Source organism: Rhea pennata, chromosome 25 (genome assembly GCF_028389875.1).
Source record: "Rhea pennata isolate bPtePen1 chromosome 25, bPtePen1.pri, whole genome shotgun sequence".
In the NCBI taxonomy this organism is placed as follows: Eukaryota; Metazoa; Chordata; class Aves; order Rheiformes; family Rheidae; genus Rhea; species Rhea pennata.
In genome coordinates, this window is record NC_084687.1 from 7,044,018 (window position 1) to 7,068,112 (window position 24,095).

Sequence of the window (24,095 nt, forward strand, 5' to 3'; positions counted from 1 at the left end):
TCATACTATTTCAAAATGTATATGATATTTAGTTTTAAAGTACTGTTTGACTCATTGTGTGCACAATTACAAAAATAGCTACAAAAATCAAATGTCCCAGACTTCCTCTAATTTTTTTTTTTTAATCAATTCTTATTTTCATCTTTCTCTTTGCTCTTTCTTCTTTCCTATGCCTCCTTTCCATTCCCTCTACTGATTTTAAACACTTGAAATAACAAAATAGAAACTGTACATTTGTACTAGAAACAGACAAAAAAAAAAAAAGTGGAGGTTGAGGTTAGGTACCTAGATGCCCTTTTAAGGCAGCATCTAGTTACAGGGGGTGAGCAAATGCTTGGATTCAAAGCCCCGTACAGGAAGAAGCTGGGTAATAGCAGAGAATACCTAGCTGCAGCTGCCTTTGATCAGTGAGCAGTTTGATGTCAGCTGAAAGAATAGCATTTACTAGTGTTCCCTTTGAAATAGGCCATCTCAGCCTTTGCATGCTTGAAATCACTCGTCCCCTGGCCCTTTGCTTCTGAGGGGGGCTGGGAACTCAATCTTCTCATTCTAGTTTTGTATCATGTAAATCCAGTGACTGACAGAATCATTTTCCAACTTGTCAGTGGGGTAAGTGTGCGCAGAATCAGGTCTTGATATGGAGTGTTATGTGAAACAGAAAGTGGGTCTATGCATGGAGACACTAACTAGAATTTCTGTGCACATGTGTCAGAAGGTTTGTCATATACTTTGTGTTTTATGATATATTGTGTTCTTATTAATTATCATTGTATAAATGATCATACTTGGATGATACTGTAGAGCATCATACAGTTCTTGTCTGGGGCAAGTAATTTTCCTTTTCATGGGGGAGTAAAGTATCTTTTTGTGTCTTTGCTTTACCTGGCAAGTTTGCTTTCTGCTTAGGCTATTAGATTGTTCAAGGCAGCTTGGCAAGACTGCTCAGGTAATTCTCTTTTTTGCAAATTTCTGCATTTACAAGTGGGCTGGGAGAAGGAATAAAAGATTAGTAGCTGAAGAAGAGTGCCATGGTGAGGGAACTGTAGGTAATACATCCTCTGATTTTCCTTACTAGAAAAGAGCTGAGCTCCGAAGTGAAAGCAAAATGAGTGAAGAGCTATTAGGGGATTACTATTGTCCTTTGAGTTTGCTGGTCACTGCCGTATAAATCAGAAGCCTTCTCATCTGCCATTCACTGGAGTTCACATCTTGGCATTCTGCCTTACTACACTCAAGAGATGTATAAAGAATTGAAGGTATATTTTAATTCAACCCCATACCATCCCAATGAGACAGGCCAATATTTCCATCCCTATTCTACAAAGAAAGGTGGAAGCAACACAGCACGTTGGCGGCCCAGCTGAGAAGGGGAGCTGAGCTGTCGCAGCCCAGTCCCTTGCTGTTGTGAGGTCTGCTGGACTTCACTATCTTCTAGAGCTAGGAATACAGTGCAGGAGGCCCCATTCACTACTGCCTTTCTACACCTCCGACACCATTAACTACTGGTTAGATCCTCCCAGAGCTGGTAACAGCTCCTGTACATTTCACACGTGGTTCCTGGCACAAGGAAAGTAAGCTAATTGACTATTTTGTGATTCCAGTTTCTGAATAAAGAAACTGTCTCTCCCACCAAAAATAAATATAGTACACTGCTTGGAAGAAACTCTCTGCCATGAATAGACTGGCAGGGTAGTAGGGAGATGCTTGGCTAACAGATTGCTTGGAAGGCTTTCAAATATAGCTCTGAAACCAATACCTGTGATTAAAAAGTGAGAGGGAGGTGCACAGGTTAACTTTTTGGCTCATTCTAACTCACTTGGGGTCATTTCCTTGCCAGCTGCTTGCTCTTATAGTAAATGCCAGGTTGCTACACTTCTTGACAAGTGAGTTCTTGCTTGTGGGGAAAGCAGTTAATAAAATCAGCCTATTATGTTGCCATTAGCTTAAAAAATGGGAAGTCCTGTGTATGATAATAAGCAGTTGCCTGTCACACCTGAGAAGCAGGAAGTGTGATTTTTTTTTTTTCCTTTATGCTTCCTACCCAGCAAGGTTCACAGACTCATGATATTCAATTATAAAATCCCTGAATGAGAAACATGCATCAGTCTCTCTTTCCCTGCAGTGTGCAATCACAAGCACCAGACAGACACAAGACACTTCTGGTGTGCTTGCAGTTTAGGATAGCATTCAGGAAGCTACCTAAGAAGTCTCCATCCTATCACCCTTTCAGACAGACCAATAAAAGTCACAGAGGAGGAAGGCCCAGGCTCTCTGGTACTTCTGATAAAGGGAATCCCATTCCTGCCTCCTTAACCTTTCTGCCATCCCTGTACTCATAGGTGATTTTTTTTTTTTTTGAGGCCCAAACTGGAAAATACTTCAGCATCTGCAGCTGCCATCTGGGATTTAGCCTTTCCTGTGTTTTCAGGCAACTTTAATGAGATCAGCTGAGTCAGGAGAGGAGCATGGCAGACAGCAGTGCTTGCTCCCTGGGCAAGCTGAAGAGCTATGTCAGGTCTTCCCTTAGGAAGCCAGTTAGACCTTAAATGTAGGATTGCCTTGGGATCAGCCCTCCCTCCAGTTCTCACACCTCCCATCTTATCTGGATAATTATCTTGTAGCTTTACCCAGCCTGACAGTGAGCACAGAAAAAATAGGTCTGCTGCAATCTGAGGATGAATTATATTTTCAGCAGAGGAGCCTGTTTGGTCCTGTCTATCTGCTCTGATAATAGGCTCACAGCTTTGGAGCTCACCTGCCTCCACAGAATTTGTCAAATGCTGGTATGTTTTAAGCTGTCCTTCATGGTCTGAATCCTGGCAAGGACACTGCATCCTCTGGAGCATTGCATCGTGATGTTGTGCAGCCTGGTGACGTGAGACAAAGTGCGTGTTCAGTGACCCCTGAATCCACATTATCAGCAAAAGGAATCACTGTTATGGTGTCAGTGATTGTTGACATGCACTGTTAATATAATCAATAGTCATTATTCCTAGTGATACACTAATCTAAACTATAAAGAAAATATGTTTGCACTTCAAAAGCTCCTGCTGAGTTTTTGTAATGAACCTTCTTCCCTGATTCTTTCATGACTATAGTTAAGTTGTTATCATATGGAATTTGGAGAGAACAAATTCCTATTTTGTGTGATTTAAGTTCAATCAGAACATGATCATCATGAAGTCAGCACCTTTGCATTTAATAACAGTAATAATGTATTATGAGTCTGTACAGTGTCAAGTACTTCCATTTAAATGCACCGTTGATGTGTTTTACTGAGCTGACTTCTGTTCTCTAGTCTTGTGATTCTATCAGTCAGGAATCCAGGCTCATTATGAGATTGCAAATTGTTTCTGGATTTCATTAAGTGAACAAACGAGTATTAGCTAGATATTTACATCAGCTGAACTTGTGATAATTTATCCAGTTGGGCAATTGTTATTTTGGAAAAAAAAAATGTCCTGAGGGATAATGATTCATTTTCATCTGTCTATATGAACCTCAGTATAACCCCTAGAACTCAGCTGCACATCTAGGCAGGGAATCTAAATCCTACTGCAGTTGCTGAGAATAACCATGTTTTCCTCCCAGTCCTCCTTTGCTGCCACATACCAGAAAAAGGGAAGTGAAGCACTGATGTAATTTAATGATCTCGATTGACTTAGAGATTTCAGAAAAAATATTTTGTGTGCCAACCTTTTCTTAAAAGAGTAGAAGGGTCAAGGTCATGTGCAATTTACTAAAACTGCAATGTTAAGGATAATGGTCTGTCTTTGTGTTCAGTATGAGTTCTACCCTGTAGATGACAGGGTATAGAGGCTTAGTTCATTCTTCTTTCCTTGTGGTGTTGCTGAAGTTGTCTGAGTAGAAATAAACCATTTTGGGATGTTAGCACTTCTTATCCACTTTAAGTAGATGTAAGTGATGACATCAGTTATGCTGTCGTAACATACAGATCCTGGAGTATCTTGTTTCCGTCTTACTGGTTCAAGTCTAGTTTAAGCTATTCCTGACACTTGACAAGAGTGGTCAGTGGTATCTCTTAAATGATAGTGTGTGTTCTCATTTAGAAGATACATTGAAGGAGAGACCAGCAATGGAAGGTGTAGAAAGATGATTTAAGGCTATGAGTTGATAGTTTCAGTTTGCTAATGAGCAAGCACTTGTTACACAAGAGATAAATGCAGTAACATAGCACTGTGAATCAGGCACATTCATAGCATGAATTAGACAAGAATTCATAGCATGTAGAATAAGGCCCCATACAGAAGTTTGTGGGAGCTGTATCTCTTCGGTTAATGAAAAAAGATGGTATGCAGGGCTAAAAGAATTGAAGATCCAGATCTATGCCCTACTGAAGCTGGTAGGAAAATTCCCGCTGACTGCAGTTGAACTTGGATCTTTCTTCACCTTTCTCATTTCTTTTTTAATATATTATTTCATAGCCAAGGTTCACACTCATCCAGATCTAATTTCATGTACTTGCAAAGTCTGATTCAGCAAAAATTATTATCAGCTTGCATTTAGACCTGTAGAAAACTGAGGGGGGTCAGAAATCAACCTTCCCAGAACAGACATTAAATAGGACTTTTATTTTGCTGAATCAGGCACTGAGTATGTCTGGACCCTTATTGTTTTGAAACTTAGATGATCCCCAACCCTTGGAACAGATTAAAAATGCATGATTCATTGGATATAATAAAACTCTTCAGCCAGCAGTGCTGCGTGGAAGAAGCTGTAGATGCATTTATATTGGAGACAAAGTTTACTAAACATTCAGTTTTAAAGGAAACCTGTGAGTAAAATGCACCCTTCTGGTAAGGCCTGGCAGAATGCTTATATACTGTCAGATAACCTAAGCCTCTTAAGGACATTAAGGACAGGGTCTCTGCATGCAACTCTTATCTGCAGGAATGAATTTCTTTTTTTATTGACTTTTGACTTTCAAAACTTTTTTTTTGTCTTTGAATGTTTTTCTGCATATAACCTCTTATTTTTAAACAATCTATAGATAGTAATTTGCTGCAATTCAAAAGAAAAGCTGTTCAGCAAACAGCTTTAGGTATCCTTAAAGACATGTGATCTGTCCACATAAAATGCCCACCTGCAAAAGAAGGGATTTTTGTATACTACTACTGAGGTTGGCAAGTGTGAGCTCTGCCGAACCAGCGGAGAAAGGAAATGCGGAAATCCCTGCGAGACTAACCTGCCTCCAGCTACACAAATTAAGGAACAGGGATGCGCTTGCTCTCTTCCAGCACGGTGGTCCCCAGGGGAAGAAACATCTTGCTGGGACCTGAGGCATACGGGACTGGGATTTACAGATCCAGATCAGCATCCCCGATTTACACCTGGAAGCAGCGTTCCTCTGCGGTGTAGGTCTCCCCGGCGCAGGCGGCGAGAGCGGTTTTCGCCCGTTAGCGCGGCGGGCGAGAGCTGGTTCCCCAGCTGCGCTCATCCCTTGGCCACCGGCTTGCTGGGGACTTTGCTTAAGTCATTTAATCTGTTTATCTCTGTTTCCTCACCTGAGAAGTCATACAAATAGTGTTTAGCTTATTTTTGTATTCACACTGTCTTTTATCAAAATTACTGTTTTTTTTTTTTTTTTTTTTTTTTTTTTTTTTTTTTTTTTTTTTTCCCCCGCTGGAAGCTCAGGCAGATCCGCGCACGTCGCGCTTCGGCGGTGAGCGGCGGCGGGGTGGCGAAGAGCGGCTTCGGGCGCGCCTGGTTTCACCCTCCCGCCCGGCCCTGGCTCGGCGCGGCCCGCAGGCCTCGGCGCCATGGCGGCGCGGCGCCCCCTCACGGGCAGCGGCGGCCGCGCCGCGCTTCCCGCCGCGCCGGCTCCGCCCCGGGCCCGGGCCGCGGAGGGCGGAGCGGGCGCCGCCAGCCGAGCGCGCCGAGCCGAGCGGCGGCCGGCGGGGAGGCGGCGCGGCGGCGGCCGGTGAGCCGGGCGGGCGGGCGGGGAGGCCGCGGCCGGGCCGGGACATCCATCTTGCGGCGGGCGGCCCCGGGGCGGCGGCGCGGCGCTGGGCGGGAAGGGCCCGCGCGGCTCCCGTCGGCTCCGGCGAGGGGAAGGTCGGCACCGCTCGCCCGCGCCCTTGCCGCCTCCTGCGGCTCGGAAACGGTTTCGTCGCGCTTCCGCGCGGGCGGCTGGAGGAGCCGCCGCTCCGGGGGCGGCTGGGCGGCTCCGCTGCGGGCGCTGCGCTGGCGGGAGGGCCGCGCCGCGGCGGCCTCGGCGCCTCCCGGCGGCCCCGGCCGCGCCGCAAGGGCGAGTCCGCGGGCTGCGCGCGGTTCTTGCTCCCCCTCCCCTTCCTCGGCCCGACCGGCTCGGGGAGGCGAGGCTCCTCCGGAGCTGCCGCTTGCGCCTGCGGGGGCCCGTCCGCCTGCGGCGCGGCGGCCCCCGGCTCCTCCTCGGCTTGCGCTGCTGGGCCTGCCCCGCGCGGGAGCCGTGCGCCGGAGAGGGGGCACCGCGCCGTCGGGCCGCGGGAGCGGCCGCGCCGCTGGCAGCCGCTGCCTTCGCCGCGCGCTGGTTCGATCGTTTTCGCTGCCGTTTTAATTTTCCCTTGACGAAACGGTGCGTCGTTAATTTTCACTGGTGGCGGCGGACTCCTCGGGTTCTGGGGGGGGTTTAATGTGGGATTCCTGAAACTCTTGCGCGGCGGCGAGTGAAGCCGCTGCGACGGAGGAAGCCCCGCGCTACCCTCGCCGAGCGCTCCGGGAGCGAGGCCGCGCGAGGGCCGTTTCGGGTGGAAACTTGCCCTCGCGCGGTCCGCAGCGTTTTCAGCGTTTTCAGCGTTCGGGAGTAGCGTGGTTCCCCCAGGTCCGGAGCGTGGAAAACTTTGTGATTCTTCTGACATCGTCATCGTGTTGCTATAGCGACTTCGTGGCGCTGGGAATGCCGTGCGCGCATCCTGTTGCTATGGGAGAGATGAGTATTATAAATAAAAAAATACTTAAGGTTTTGTTCGTAATTGTGGTAGGAGAAAACGCCATCGGTTTATTGACACAATTGCCTGAAGACTGACGATGTATCCCAACAAAGATTTTTAGTGCTGAGTTAAAAGCCGGGGAGTTACTGTTCCTGACTCTCAGGAGCTTGCCACTTGGTTCTCTGTTGTGCTGGATAGCAGAAGTTGTGAAATCCTGGCTTTAGACATCAAAATGAGACTATATACGCAGTTCTTTAAGGTGGAGTTGACAGGAAGTGAAGAACTACTCTCATACACTGATTCTAAAAATAATCTTATTTTTCATGCGCAGTATTTTCTACTGATCACACACCAGGACAAGAGGCGTATTTGTGTTCTGTCAGACTAAGATCATCCACAGAAAAGTGAGTTACGCTGCTTAAACGCAGATTTTTCCGTTGTCCTTTATAACTTAGGAGAATAGGTCTTGAAGGTGTAGTTGGCCTAATCAAGGGACTGTGGTACAGCACAAAAAAAAATGCTGAGAGCATTTAGTAGGCCCAAAGGGTGTTAGAGTTACAATTCTAAAGTTTCAAATGAAACTAAAAGCAATATATTTAATCGTGTATTTTGGCTCTGGTATGGCGGATTTTAGGGTAAGTAGCTTTACCAAAGATTTTAAGGAGGACTGCATGCCAAACAGGGACTAAGATACTAGTACGGTGTAATTCCAGTGATATGTTAATGTTTTTATTTTGAGACTGGTGTTTACACAGCTTATCAAAATAGTTTGGTTGAAACTGTAAGCTGCAAATATACAGATATCTACTATTTTGTGATACATTTCATGCCTGCTCATCCAGTCTGAGGGTGCTGTCTAAAAGAAATTTAATTAGATAGCAATAGTGAAACATGTGGACAAACTCTAATGCAGAAGTATTAACTGTATATTGAATTGTAGTCTTGAGGTGTAAACAACTCTGTACTAATACATTGTAGTGGTTATTTTTGTCTTGTTCTATGCCTGCATACAGTATACTGTGTCATTTTGAGCATGTTATTTAGTCAACAGATTTATTCTGTGCAGTTTTACAGAGGTTAAAAATCAGCTACGTACAGACTTTGGTCGGTTGCAGCACTGTGTTGTAGCTTTGTACCTTTTACGTGGTCAGCTGCCAAAGAAAGAATCCTAATGTTTTGATAACAGAACACTCTCTGGCCATTCTAGTGGAAAAGGAAGTGAATCTTTTGAACATCAAGTTTAAATCTTTACCCTGTATTTACAAAGTACTTCTTTGCTTGTAGCTACTTAAAGTTCAGAATTCCTGTTTGGTCTTGTTCTACAGTCAACCTGAGGGAAATTTTTTCAGCAGAGCACTGCTCGGGACTAGATTGTGTCAGAGGGGTCTGACTGTGGATCCTAATCAAGGCTTTGTGAAGATAATAACATAGGCAACTTCCTATTTTATTGCTTTCTTTCCATTTCTGATGTGCTAGCTTAACTTTAATCATTAAGCATTTCTGGTAATTTTGTATGTTTACTTCGGCAGAAGCGGATTCAAGAGAGACAGAACTTTTTCAAGAGTCAGGTCCTGGGGTTGTGTGTATGGTGGCTTTTTTTTAACTCCCTTGAAGCCCTATTTGTTTTTCAAGAGGAAATAGTGGAGAGGTTTTAGCATAAAGCTTGAAGTCATTTTATACTGAGCTCTGAAGTAGTTATAGATTTGATTTTTCTTTTTCTTTCTTTCTTTTTTTTTTTTTTTTTACACTGTGGTTAAAGGACTTATTCATTCTGTAGCAGCATTCAGTAGTTGTACTCAGTTGACTGAATTTTTAATGTTAATTGAGATGTTTCTTTCATTTAATAGATAATAGGAAATTAAAAAGAATTGTAATGAAAGCATCTTAAGGGTACTCAAATCTCATGGTTGATTTTTTTTTTTTTTTAAGGTAGACATTTGTGCAGACACTTTGCAAAAACTTCTGATCCTGGAATGTGACACCTAATGGCTGAGATAAGTTAGGATGTTAGAAAGTTGGAAAGAAGTTAATTTCACTGAGCTATCTTGTTTGATCAAATCTGTCTTGTTCAGATGCTGAAACTTGTGTGAAGTGCTTTATTTACTATTGTACAGCGTATTCAGATTCCTGGACAGCTCTGTTGATGCTAGTTGTAAATTAATGTCCAAAAAAGTCTATAGCTTGAAAAGGTTTCTCCTTGGTTTATATCATAGCATTGTAAGTGCAAAAAGCATAAAGGAAAAAGTTTTTTGCTTGTAAATTTAAACCATGGAATGAGAATGCAGCTTTATAAGCTCTTTGCTGTTTTTTAGTATGATTGAAAGTGCAATATGCTTTCTGCTGCTAGTGCTGCAAATATAATGAAGTTCACTACATTTGAATTCATGACAGTGGTTAAATGGAGCAAAAACATATGAAGATGAATTTATTTCAATCCTACATATACAAGTGATAAATTTTATTAATTGGTCCAATAGAAGAAACGTAATTTTATAGGCAAAACACTTCGCAGAATGGTTGACTTAAAAACAAACAAAAAAAAAAACCATACAATTAAAGCATTGAGTTATTTTCTCATCTTCCACAGTTGTACAATAAAATTAAAGTGTTTGGCAAGTAACAAATTTAACTCCTTCACTTTCTCATTGTTGAATTTTTATTGTTGAGCTTTCAGGAATGCTTAGAAGCAAAAATTGAGTAGGAGTCTAATCCATTTCAGTGCCTTAAGCACTGACTAATACTAGAATGAAACCCCATCACCACCACCTTTTTTAAATGAAGAATTGTGGAATAACATATCAAAAGAGAGAGGATTAAAATAAGTGTGGAGAGAAGACACATCTTCATTAATAGATTCTTAGTGAGAAGGCTATGAAAAAAAAACTATCTAAAGTGACTGTGGATACAGTTTTTATATAAAATATATTGAATTACAGATAAGCCTTGGCCTGCATATGTATTTACAACTTAAAAGTTGAAATAATGTTATTGAGCCATGTACCATCCATTTTGTATTTCGGTGTTGCTTTAACTTTCTTAAAGGTCCTGTATGACCTAAGAAAGTTACTACAGGAACAATAACTTAAATATCCTGTGATAGTCTAAATTGGGTTTGGTTTAGACTTGTGTTTGAGACAATTCTGTGATCTAAGTACCTTGACTTGAGGTTGCCATGCTCTGATCTTAGCTTTGTGATCACTTCTGTCTTCTCTTTGTGTCCCTGCTTCAGGGCTACCAGGGAAATCCTAGCTATCAATGGGTGCAGATACTTTTTTTTGGAGAGCCAGTGCCTTTAGAATTGGATTGCAGAATTGAAGGGACCAGAAAACAAATTAACTGAATGAACTTCATAGTGTGATGTTACCTTAAGGGGGTGGAATTAGGCTGAAAGTCCCTTCTGACTGATTCTCTGGAAAACAATCGTAAGCAGTAATACTGATTCCTTGGACACACCTCTTTTTCCTTTCTCGCTAAGATTTTGTGTTATACTTAACAGATTTTCCAGAATGAATGATTTTCTTTGGTTTATAAAGTAGACAAGACTTTTACTTTGTACGTGTTGGTTTTCTCAGCCACGTCTTTGAGTCTTTTAAAAATACAAGTAATATGTTTTTAAGGTTACTGTTTAGCTAGTAAATCTGGCATTCAGCTTGGCATTTGTTCTGATAATGTAAGATATTTAGGCTAAAACCTTGGTATGGTGTATGAATGATGTTATTTCAGTTATGTTTCATAGAGAATCACCATGATTGAAAGCAACTACCAGATTAAATGGCATTAATATAAGCTCTGATGCTTCAGCTGAATATGTTTGGAGTTGATTTGCTCTTGCTTTTCCTCGTATGTCTGCGCAGGCCATGAAAGAGTCTTGCAAGGTCAAAGTGGATTTATGGGTAACAGGTTTGAGAGGACAGAATAGGCAACTTCTGTTTCTGTAGATAGTGTTTTCCAAGAATTTTCAAATTGTATATGGTATGATACATAAAACAGACATTTTGTGCCTTTAAAGACTGGTTTATCCTGTGTATTAGAAGCAAAAGGAAACCAAAAATGTTCGACAAAAACTATGTGTGGATGAGCAAGGTAAGCTGTGAAATGCTTTAAAATGTCTCTTAGCAGGAATGACCTATGGTTTTCTCAGTTACTTCTCATTAGCAGTGAGCAAACTCGGTTGCTTGTTAAAACATATATCTGCATAATTAGTGATTCTTTTCACATAAGTTGTCTTAAAAGATCAGTTGACTCTTAAGTAATGAGCTTTCTAAAATTACAAGTTGAGTAATTTTACAGAAGGCCTGGATTCTGTGACAAAAAAAAAAAAAAAAAAAGAAAAAAAGAAAAGAAGAAGGAAATGTATTTAGTGCTGGTTTGGTTCATCCTGCTATCCGCAGACATTTCACTGGGCATGACTGACCCTGCCTGTCTCTTGGAGTCTTTCACAGCAAGCAATTGGACGAGGGAGAAGCAGGGCTTGGGTCTTGCCGACAGACACGTCGGTAGCCTTACCCCTGCCTCAGTGGGAGATGTGCAACCTGACCTCATGTGATTTATTTCCGGATCGACAGCTTGTGAGGTCTCTGGCTTCACACTGCTCTGAAAACAATTTCTGTATCCTGTTACTAGGCCGTTCAGATACAGTCTAGTAAGATTTCAGAATCCTCTTTGCCTATATAGTCTTCTGATTATATGCTAAACATAAGGAGAGATGAAGGCAATGGGGTTTATTTAGTTTGAAGAGAAAAATGTTAAGCTGAGGGGGATCTAATTGCTGTCTTCAGCTATCTAACCGGGGTCGTGATCATCAAATCGGATTTGCATAGAGAAAAAACAAGAGGCAATGATCGTAAATTGCAGCAAGGGAAATTCCAATTAAATACAAGGAAAAAATCCTTCTGTGATTAAGCACTGGAATAGGCTGCCCAGGAAGTCTGGAGTCTGTGACCTTGGAGATATTCAGGAATTTAATACCTTTCCCCCTTAACTGGGCAAGGTCTGGGCTGACCTGGTCTGACTTTGAAGCCAGTCCTGTTTGGAGCAGGGGGTTGTGGTATAGACCTTCAGAAATCCATTCTAATAAATTACCCTGTGATTCTTCTAGGTTAAATGTCACTGTTGTGACAACACAATTTAAACTGGCTTAAAATTGTCAAGAAACTGCAGTTCCTGACTACATCTGACTTATGGCAGTATCTTTCTGTCAGTCTTGTGCTGTGAATGTAGTAGAGCCAAGGCAGCATCTATTTGCTTTCCGTGGTACATCTAGAAAGCATGTGATTTGTAGCTTGTTCTCGATGGTAGATAAATGAGTGCGTGTTTGCTGTCTGCCTTCAGTGACAACAGACTGTTACTTGTAAGGAAGAACCTGCTCTTATGGGAATTTATATCATGCTGCCTTTCTGCTGTGGCAAATGTAGGGTCTTCACTGCTTGTTTTTCAGCAGAGTTTGCTTGCTCAGGTGGAAATTTTTAGCGATACCACCTGTGAGTTGATTTTGCATGTTTGCTGGATGAATAAAATCTTCCAGAGAGATACGGCTAGTTATTAGAGCCAGTGCTTTCCTGTGACAGTGATAATTTTCTTAAGTATTGCCTACTTTCTGATCTCCTAGTTTCTGAAGTGAGGGGAGTGCAAGAAGCAGCTGCACAGACACTAGTGGCAGTGGAGCATCATATAGGACAGACCATAACTCCCCAGCTGTTGGTAACAGATACTCACGCTCGAGGGCTTTATTCTGAGCTCCACTTACTAATGCCATTTCGCTGCTGGGTTCAGTATGAAACAAGTTTTGACCTCTAAAGCTGTAAATGGGACAAATAGATTACTTACAGATCATTTCTCCTCTTGCAGGTACTACAATAATTAAGGTTGTCTCAGGTGTTCCTTTTAATGATACTAAAATGAAGAGGTGGTGGGGAGATGCGTTGTGTTCAAGGTGGAGCCATTGTCTAAGTATTAAATTCCTAATCAGAAATGGTATGTCTAAACTTAAATTGCATGCATCTTCTGTGAGAAGTTTGAGGTGTGGGAAGAAATGGGACATTAGAACATTCCTTGATTTTTTAAAAAAAATTTTTTTTTGTTACTAATTATTTGTTTTTTAAGTTTGATACTTCCAGATTGTACTTGGAACATTGTAGTGGCAGATACATCTAGTTAAAGATGAACTATATAACTATTTGCTCTTTTTCCTGTTTCTATTGTAGTGGTCCGTAGTACACGTCAATGTGTTCTCTTCTCACTGTGTCAGCTAATTGTAGCAGGCAGAGTGCATCTGCATAAATCTGAATGTGGCCACATGAAGACAGTGTTTTGATGTATGTTGCTCTTCCATGCTGCAAGTGGTCCAGCAGGTATTGCGTACTGGATCTTGGGAAATACCTGCTATACCTGAACAGTCACCTCCTCAATGCATTTGTAGTGGCTTAACATGAACCTCAGTGAAAGCTCAGATTTAATTTTGTTTCTTAACTGAGAAATCCAGATGCTGACAAAAGCAGACCTTAGTGAGTAATTTGGAAAGCTATTTTAAAATGATTTTTTAATGAACAAAGCCCCTTATTTGGGGGGAGAACCTGACCTTCCACAGGGCTTTTATAACAAGGGAGAAACAGGTAATGTAGGGTAAACAGTGAAAACAGAAGATGAAGAGCTGCTTGCAGGCCATGACTGCAGATGCTTAACTTGGCTTTCTTCATCCCTCTTACTTTGTTTGACTGCAAATATAGGGAGCCAGGCAGTAGCAGTCCTGCTGAGCAGGTGGCCTGAGTCATTATGGTTTGTTTTTTATTTTGAATATTGATAAGATGGAAGATGTTTAAGCCTGCCCGGGGTACTGAAACAAGTGGTCTGAATATGTTCACAGCAGTGGTTGTGTTATGGTTGAAACAGATCTTTATTAATTCAAGTGAGACAGGAAAAAATACATGCTGCCCTAGTGCTTCATACACTCATGTAAGGAGTGGGATGAGCGCTTGTGTAATAGATAATTGTTGCTCTGTCAAATGTTACTGGGAGAGACTACTTTTTGGGAAGGCACTGGAACTACCAGTGCATAGTGGGTTTGCCAATCGGTTGCATTGCATAACTGCTGCTTGTTTGAGCGTTACAGAAAAAACAGACTAGTTGCATTCATTTTTGAGTGGCTAAAACTGCAAATTAAAGGTTTACTGGAATGTTTGGGTTTTTTGATGAAATCCTTCTTGGATCCAGAGATTTTGTGTTCTGGTGTGTCCTAATACTAAAAAAATTTGATTTTGTCATATTTAAATTACAATATTGCATATGAACTCATAGCTTTAAAATCTGCTCTTTAAAAGATCTGAGCATCCATAGCACTAACTGGCTTCAGTTGCAGTTGTGGGTGCTCAATGATTCCAGGAATAAGACCACTAATATTTATTTTCCAAGCAATTAATCTATATAGAGTCATATTTGTCTAACATTTTTAACACATTAGTTTGAAATAGACCCTTACTATGGAAAGCAATGAATGTGTGGGAAGAGCAGTTAGACTGGATGTATTGTTGCAGTGTCATTTTTTCTTATGTTGCTTTTTATGCAGAGTTCCTTTCGCTAATGTAAATAAACTTGAAGTTGTAGGGAGGGGCTACATAGAAAAGAGAACCTTTCATTTTAGACAATTGACATGGAGTAATATCTTTTTATATGCCACCTACCACATGGTAGTTCGAAGTAAATCATGGGTCACTGGGTAAGGTTATTTCTGGTGCAGTTCTTTCTTTGCCTAAGTAATCTATTTCAGCACATCTTGCTCTAGTCTGAGATGACGTGTTAGCATTTTGCTGAAACAACCATTGCTGGTTACTAGTCCAGAAGAACAGAAAGCTTGATGAATTTATAAAATAAATACAGACGAATATAAAATAAACTTAGCCAACTATTACTTTCACGTGCTTTGGGTTGTAACACTCACTGTAGTTGAAAGCAGCAATAAGAAAAATTCTAATTATTTTTCATGAGATATTCATGTATGTAAGGTTTTTAACTTGTCAAATCATTTACAATATTATTACAATCCTTAAGACTGTATGATTATATATCATTTTATGAATGTACTATATTGGCATATTGATCACTAGGATAGATTTCAAACTTAGAATAAAGCTTTTTCATGAACCTTGTAAAAATGATCTAGTAGGTGTTTTAGTGCTCCACAGCAGTGCCTTGAATGGTGTGCATGCTAAGAATGTATGTCTTTTTCCTTTATTGTGTAATTTCAGTACTTTGTAGCCCAATTCTATTTTATGAACTCTTTACTCAAAAACCTCATCATAAACATAAAATCAAGTACAGGTCAATTTAGTACTAAAACAAGTTTGAGCAATGCAATTCGTGGTGTTGCTGATCATGACGTTAGCAGATGTCAGGGACAACTAAGTAATGTATACTGAACTCAGAAACAAAGTTTTGTCGTCATTTTCCTGCCAAACTAGTGTGAACTGCAATTCTATGGACAGAAATAATTTTTTAAAAAAATCCTAAATATATTTTAAACCCAGGGACTGTAGTGCACATGGGTTTATATGGTTGGTTTTGCATTTGTGGAGTTAAAGGAAAAATGATTAAATGGGTTTTTAATTTTGAAAAAGTATCCTAACTACAGTAGACAGTGCAGAAATAGCAGATAACAGCAATTAACATTCAAATGAAGTACGATATGTTCTACAGTCTTGATCAGAGTGCAAAACTGGCAGTCTCCAGACCATATCTCCAGCAGATTGCCAGTGGGCACAAAATGAAACACGGGAAGTTCCACCTGAGTATGAGGAAGAACTTCTTTACTGTGAGCGTGACAGCACTGGAACGGGTTAACCAGGGAAGTTGTGCAGTCTCCTTCTCTGGAGATATTCAAAACCTGCCTGGATGTGATCCTGTCTAACATGCTGTAGGTGACCCTGCTTGAGCAGGAGAGTTGGACTAGATGTCCAGAGGTCCCTTCAAAACTCAACCATTCTGTGATTCTGTGAGGTTCACATACTACTATGAGGGAGATTTTTTCTATTGTGTATGTTCATCATTTCAAAGACTAAAAATTTTAGTTTTTCATTCCTGTTTGAATGCTTTACCTTCTCTGTCCCCTTTAAATTACTCTCAGAAGTGTTGTTGTTGGAGATGATTTATCCAAGACCCTTCATGAGATGAAGAGGAAGGACTGGCTGATGCCAGTGATGATAATCTTGTTTATAGATTAGTTGTTAGAGGATGTGTCCTCCCTTTTTTCTGAGTTAAGCTTAGCATCTCTTCTTTTGAAAGCAGGAGTCCAACTGCCTATGTATATAACAGCTGTATAATTGTCTATTTGGGCTGTAATCAAGGCTGACCTTTAAATTCTGTAATGGCTCATATAAAACTGGTTTAAACTATAGGAGCTGTTTCCTGTAAGGGTTAGTGTCACCTTTTATTATCTATGAAAGACATTTTAGGATGAACTGGCAAAGTTGTTTTGTCCTTTGAAGCCAGTTGGATTCAGAAGGATTTAAAAACTTCAGAGAATTCACTGTGCAGATGTAAATACCAATTTATAGAGCCTTCAGAAATTCAGAATTAGACCCTTCTGCCTTAACAGTATGATGCTCTTTGGAGTCTGTCACAGAAGTTTTAAACTTTGAATGTTCCTTCAGTTAAAATGGTCATGTAGGAGAAAAATTCATTTTTGTTGTAAAACAAAAACTCAACTTTTTTTACCCACTACCCTCTTTTTCCAGATTCCAGGGAGCAACATTAAAGAACTGAGCTAAAGGATTAGCTGAAGGATTTAGTATCATGTTAAATAACTTCATTTTGTTACAAGCAGTAATGAAACTGTTACATTTTCTGTGGATTAATTAGCTTACTGCTAATCAGCTTCCCATCAAGTTTCAAAAATTGCTATGGAAACATTTTAAGAGGTATACTTCAATTTTATGGTATTAAAATATATCCATCGTTAACCTGACTTAGGTACTCATTACAAGGACACTCATCACAGAAAATATTTTATGTAAACTGTTAAACATGTTGTTAATAAGCAGCCATATGGTAAGTGGGACTTTTCATTTAAAAAGTAATGGCTAAAACAAGCATTTAATTAGTATTATTTGTATGCGAACAGTAGGTGTTTTGGTTGCTTATGGCTGACGTGCACACTAAACAAAAGTATTTTTAAGGCAGTGAAAATGTCCAGAGTGCATATGCAAACCTGACCTTTAGGTCAATCAACATCATCAGATTAAATGTATACACACAACCTGATTATTGTGGTTTTGCTGTTAAGAGTTATGGAGTTTTAATATTTTCTTGAATTTGTGTGTTAGTTTCCTAAAAAGCTGGACAGTGTTCTGTACTAATATAAGACATATTTTGAAGGCTTAATGTTAAGTCTTAGAATTATGAGTAGAAATATGTTTTCAAAGCAATTTCTCTGCATGTTTTACAAGAAGTTTAAAAAAAAAAAAAGATCTTAATAGAGAAGCACTATATTAGTCTATCAAAGACTTAATTTTGGAATACAAATATGGTCCCACCTCTTCTTGCCCCAGAGAGAGCTTTCTGGATGCAAGGCAGTTTTTCGCGGGATAGGGGAGGAAAGAACTGTTCTATGCTGCGTAGCAGAACTTTGTTGCGGCAGTAGCCCGTTCGGCACGGGGGGCGGCTACTGCACGTGTCGCTGTCAGCGCGGAAGGCTGGAAGTACTGCCCCAGCGACGTGCAGCGCGCTGGTGGCTGGTGCGCTGCCTTCCTGTTGCCTCCTCCGTATTTGTTTTTTGTTTGTGTGTTTTGTTCATCCTCTCAGTTAGGTATCTGAACTACACAGTGCTCGTACCGGGGCGGTATCTGGGCATCCTGCAGCCTCGTGCGTTATCTTCCCATTGCCTTCAGGGGAGCGGCAAGAGAGGGCTTGTCGCAGCTCACCGCTGAGTCTGGAGACATGTATCAGTGTCACTGGTGATATGAAACTAGACTGGTTTAGTTTTTTGGTTGTTATATTTTAAACGAGCTCTGGAAACAGAATAAGCCCTCTTACGCTGTTCCAGCTGCATGTGCATTATGATTCTTTTTTAGTGTAACATTTCTTTTTTGCTTAGTTCTTGTCAGTTTAAACTGTACTTTGTACCATGTAGCACTTCTTTAAGAATTGGTATAAGGCAATTAAAATATTCCTCCCTAAGTTAGTTTCTCAAACACTTAAGATGCTATAGAGGTAAGTATATTGCACATCATTTTTGCTTTAATCTAAATGCATTTCGAAAATAATAGTGTGGTCAAGCAAGTATTGGGTAAAAAAAAGGAAAATGAACTTTGTCATTTGTGTTGGACACGGAAATCTGTCCCACAGTAAGACTTTCTAGAAAAATATTTTACTAAAACTAAATTCTGAAGTATTAAATAGTTCACTGGACTGAAGAAGAAGTTGTTTTCTTGATAAGAAAAATCTGTATATCTTTTTAACTTAGTACAAATTCATCATTTTGACTTCACAAAAAAAGTCCCAAATTTATATGGAATTAAACACCTCAAAAAAATCTAAGCCCCAAACCTTGACTTGTGTACAGTCATTTAGACAGAAATCTTCCCTTGAGCATTTTGCTACTTTTTTGAATAGAAGGACAGGGATTTACCTGTGTCTGGTCATTATACTGCAGGAATAAAATAACTACTTAAAATGAAAGCTAGAATTGCAGTGACAATCTACCTACCTCATGTCACTTATTTACTCTAATTGTACAAACCAGGAAGAACACAGTTAAGAACGTTGCCAAGCTACTATCAGCATAACAAATTATTCTTACCAAGTATAATGTAGTTGGTGTTTTTGCTATGACTGAGCTTCCTAGATTCTGTCTGGAATTTAATCTTATATTTAAAAAGGTCAGACTATTTTTTTCCACTAAAGAATATGGAAAAAAAATTAATATGGTTTTAAAATCGGCGGCAGGTTTTGAATGTAGGAGAGAACAGATGGGAGGAAGTCCCATAAACTGCTTCTGTATCTAATGTTCATGCCTTTTAACATTTATGTGTTTTGGTGATGAGAGAGGGTGTATGCGGGGAGATTTTTTCCTTTCTTCCTCCCTTCAAAAAAAAAAGGGGGGGGGGGAAGCTGTCAAGAACTCTATTGTATAAAACCCTCTGCTGAAAATTCTTAAGTAGCTCTAGATCAAAAGGAGAGAAGCAGCTGAATGCCCCTATGTTGTTGCTTGGGAGGACCTCTATTGCGATGTTGTCTGTTACACATGAATTATTTGTGTAATTTGTTGTGATTCTGTTTCTACATTGTGCCTACGCAATACTTTGTATTGAGCTACTGTATGTATATAATTGAAAAGCTAGCTTCCCCTAAATCTGCAGAATTTAGGTGGGTGTCCTTCCTTCTGTTTGCAGTTCAGTGCTCATTAGTATTAAATTTGCAGCAGTGCTGCAGTCCGTTTGGAGAGGAGGCTGCCAATTACAGCAAGTGACGTGGTGTTTTGTTCTAATTTAGGGATGCAGTGTGTGTTGGTCTTTGAGTTTTGCTTCTGGCTTCCCTTGCGCTGTCTTTGTCTGTTTGGCACATGTCCCTAGCAACTTTCTGCAACTGCAGACCACTAGGACAAAAAATAAATTAGCTGTTTGAGCACGACAAGCTTTAGTTGCCCGAAGTACTTCTTGCCTGAAATACAGCAAAGCAATTTAAAATGGATAAGTAGACAGTCACTTTGATGGAAATAAACATAATGATGTTAAACTACAAGTTCAGCATGAAGAAAAGGTTACAGATTGAGGTAGATCAGTCTCAATCTGCTTGTACATAAAAGCACTGTTTCAAAGTACAGAATAATTGTTATTTTCAAAAAAGTTTGTTCTTCAGACTTGTTTGTTTGTGTTGTGGTTAATCTGTTCAAAGCCCCAGTTCAGCAAAACATTGAAGTAAAAAAGGACTACTTGGTTGCTAGAGGACTTTACTCTTAGCTGAGGCTTTTATGACTTTGGCCTTGAATCAGTAATCTTTGCAATACAATTCACAGGATGTGAAATTATGCAGAAGCTAACGGGTTTTTTGGATGTGATTCAGAGGGAGCACACGATCAGTGCTTTAGTTTGAGTGGCTGTGGACAAGATTTGAAGGCTAGTCTCTTGCCTTCTCTAGCTAACCACTTCAAACGTAATAAAACCTCACAGCGGTGTAATTTTTCTCTTGCATTCAGAAAATGTTTGCTTATTTGGCATGTCATTAGTTTATTCTTCGTGTATGCATCTGTCAGTGGGGTTTTTGTTTTTTTTTATCTTGTATTTCAGAAGCAAAATAATGTCTAGTCATTATCAATTAATGAATTATGATTGCCTCTGATTTGGGCAAGATAAGTAATTAAAATGTTGCTGCCTTTAGTTGTATAAATTAACTTGTTGTGCAAAGTCATCTTTCAAAGTATTTTCCCACTTTGCTCACAGTGAAAATTCAGTTTCTAGCTACTTTGTTAACATGCTTTTTAGTGCTGTACTGGTTCAGAATTAGTCAAGTATCAAGCCTTATGATAAAGAATTACAACTTATTTATGATCTGCTCATTGGCAGACTTAGGACCTCTGCTGAGGAGCACGTATGTTTCTGCATGCCACAAACACCCCTGTTTTCTTACACTGAAGTTACTAAAATGTAACTAGACTAACCTGGCAACTTAAATTCCTGGAACTAAAATGTTTGTTCCTGTTTTTTTTTTTTTTTTTTTTTTTTTTTTTTTTTTTTTTTTTTTTAAGTAGAACAAAAGCTTAAACTAAAAGGAATTGAACACATACTACAGATGAGTAGCTCTATAGTGACTAGTCCCACAACACAATTATGCATGTAGTTGATTATATGCTTGTTACATTGATTTTTGTTTGATATGATGTTAAAGGCAGTCAATAAAAATATTAATATTTTTCACTGTTCAATTGAGAAACTGAGTGATTTCTGCCAAATATATAAAACAATTCTGCTACAATATGTATGATATATTAGTATAAAATTTTATTCAGATATCAAATACTGTAATGATAATAAGCAATGAAAGTCAGACCATGAAAATTGCATGACTGGAAATTTGTCAAATTGCACTTGAAAAATCACACTGAAATCCTATTTTGTGTTTGTGTGGGGTATTTTTAAACTCACTTTTCTGGTGTTGGCTGCCTCAGGAAAGGTTGAGGAGCTTTTTTTGTGAGCCTTAAAGACAAGGAGATTGATAGCATTGGTTAAGTGACTTGGCAAGTGAGTCCATGGCAGTGATTTTCATTCTATTGAGTAAATTCTGTGCTAATTAATAGGGTAAGTCTATAACAAAGGTTTTCTCACTTGTTTTGGGGGAGCCACGCATTAATTAGTCCTGTGATCTGTAGACAAACACCCTCCCGTCCTGTGATCTGCCATCCTTCTTCCTAGCACGCTTCCGTAGCACGCATGCAACAATTGCGTAATTGTTGACAGCTTGGGTTAATATTAGGGAAGTATTTAATGTACTTTCGACTTCATTGAGTAATTTAATATCTAAGAACATGGTGTATAACAAATGCCTAATTAAGGAGCAGATAGTGAAAGGAAGTTTTCATTCAACACTACGTTGGAGCCAGGCATTAGAACCAACGCTGTGTGACCAGCCAACTTCCAAGGGACCACTAGTATTTTGTCTGCAGTTTGGCAACTGCAGGTCCTTGGTGAAGCCAGATAGTAGAGCCCAGGTCTCATCTCCAGTTTTGTCTACATTATCCTTCTTTCTGCTATTTGTTTTGTGTTGTGAATGGAATTTGTCAATTTTAGTGTGGTTTTTGATCATCACAAACCTTTCCACTGCAGAAGTGCTAGATTGATTTGAGTTTGAGAGCACGGTTGTGATTAATGAAGGAATTTTGGTGAAGAATTGAGCAATGTTTATTAGAAATGGGCGAGAGGACATTTTTGTGGTGTAGTTTATAGTAATTAAAAAAAATGACATGAAGAACACTTAAGTTCAAAATTAAATTGTTTTTAGTAGCCATGGTTCAGTATTTAACTGCTAAGGTAAAAATAGCCAAGACGTGATTGTAATATTCTAAGAATCTGCCCATCTCTCTTAGGGAAATAGAGAGTCATGACTGTTTCTGTAGTACAGAAAATTGGAAATAAGAGATGTTAAAGTTCAGGCAGTCATTTGTATGTTTTTTTTTTTTCTCTCCCTAATCAGTAAAATGCTGGCAACATATTTCCCCTTGAAAATGCTAAATATTTTAGTTTCCGTAATGTTTCTGGTTTGGTTTCCATATGAGAAAATCAGGCTACTAGAAAAAGGGAGGTGCAGATGATGAGCAAGCTAGTGTACAAAAGAAGATTATTATCTATTTTCTTCTCAAGCTTAGTAAATCTTGTTTGCTCTCCTTGCCTGTCTCCTTTTTCCTGATTTGTTTCTGACTAATAATGGATGGACTCTTTCAAGTGAACAGTAAGAGAGCAAAATACTTAATAGAATAACAGTGCAAACTGTTACAGAAGCTCCATTCTGGGAGGCCATTTCATGTTTTCTCAAGGAACTGATGCTTATGCTTGTGTTTTTCTGTGTGTGCTTCTTCAATGCCTCACTTTTTTCTATTCCCTCACCCTCTTTTAATCTAGGACTGTATGTTGCAGTTCTTCAGTGAGAATGCAGTCTGCCTATCATCTGTCTTCAGTCCTGTAGCTGAGATTTTTGTCAACACTTTTACTAAAATTCCCTGTTTTCAGGTGTGTATGACTTGGATCTAAGCAAATGTTTGCAGCAAGAGCTGCATGAATGAACTCTACTTTGTTGTTGACTCACTTATAGTTGGAAAATATTTAAGAAGGATTATGACAATTTAATTATCTGTTTTAAAAACACTGACTTCCACAGTTTCAAGGTGGTTCTTATTCATGGCACATGCTCATGCCTCTGGAGTTTTGGGTACAGAGCTGCTAAAAAAATTTTTTTGAAAAAACGATTGGTTAAGTGTTCATTCAAACTTATGTTCTGTTTGAAGTTTCTTATACATGATCGCATATTTTTTGTTTATATCATACTTGGGTGTTCTTACTGTTCCTGTTTTATGTCTAGAAGTAAAGTAAATTGCTGGGACTAGATGTTAGCTCAGTGACAGAGTTGGAGTGGACCTGCTTTGTATTCCAAAAGCACAGTATAGTGATGGGTGTTATTACGGTTTGAAATTTCCATGACCCTGATACTAAACAACAGATTGTGATACCGCAAGTATTATGACGATTTAAGGCATTTGGACAAGGAATCCGCAGGGTTGCTGGGGGGACTTTGCTTGCTTTGGACACTTCATTGCAAGGTGCTCTGGGAGCTCGTCCTGCTCTTGAGGGCCGGTGGGATACTGCATTCCTTGTCTCAGCACAACTCTATTCTCTCCCCTCTGCACATTTCTCTTTCATGGCTTGTAGATGCTCTTCGAGTAGTGTTGCGCACAGCGTCTCAGCTTGGCTCTGCTCCAGCGCTTCCCCGGGAGGGCAGACCTGAGAGTGCAGCCTGCTCCCAGTCCTTCCTCGCCTCCGCTGCGGAGCAGAGTGGCTCTGCAGGTAGTTCAGGTGACGGAAAGGATGTGGAGGCAGAGGCACAGCACGGGGGCATGGTGCAGGTTGAAGGAAGTACTGAACAGGATGCCAGATGAGTTTCAGAGAGATTTGTGATAGTATCAGTGTTTGATACCTCTTGTTTCCTGCGTCTTTAGAATTGCCACGCTGTGCCATGGTTTTGGTACTTCTCTAGCCTTGCTGCAGGGCCTGCTTGCTGCACTGTTTGCAGTGCTGTTCAGTGTTACTTTAAGATCTACAGGCGTTGCATATTTCTTAGAAGAAAGGCATGCGCTAAGATTCTGTAAAATGGTTGTGCTTTGTAGGTGATGCAACAATCATTAAGTGTTTGTACCACAGCAGCGTTGATCCGCTCTGGGTGGTTAAGCTATGGTTTCTGCACTTTGAAATTAATCAGATAACAGACTGCATTTAAAGCAGTTCATCCGTTCCCATGCATGCTTTATAGTAGGATGTGTGCTGCATTTTCATCTCAAAATCCGTTGTAACGTTGAAATAACTTAGAAGGTTGACCTACATTTGTCTTTTGTAATTGATGCTGCTTGGGGTGCATTTCTGTGTTAGGGAGTAAAAGGCAAATCGTGGTGGACAAAACATGTAAAATATGTCCCTT

General features: G+C 40.1%; 1 protein-coding gene across 7 annotated transcripts in view; it reads left to right on the plus strand.

Moving 5' to 3' along the window:
• The first annotated feature begins 5,869 nt into the window (after positions 1 to 5,869).
• Positions 5,870 to 24,095, plus strand: part of RAP1A (RAP1A, member of RAS oncogene family) — a 46,803-nt gene continuing 28,577 nt past the window's right edge. For 2 of the 7 annotated variants that reach the window (XM_062595300.1, XM_062595298.1), the window contains exons 1-2: positions 5,988 to 6,075; positions 7,261 to 7,333. The gene's annotated coding sequence lies outside the window, so the exon portion shown is untranslated. Of the gene's footprint in view, positions 5,942 to 5,986; positions 6,076 to 6,471; positions 6,575 to 7,260; positions 7,334 to 22,528; positions 22,637 to 24,095 lie in introns of those variants that run through there. The other 5 variants (XM_062595293.1, XM_062595292.1, XM_062595294.1 and 2 more) reach the window with 5 other exon arrangements.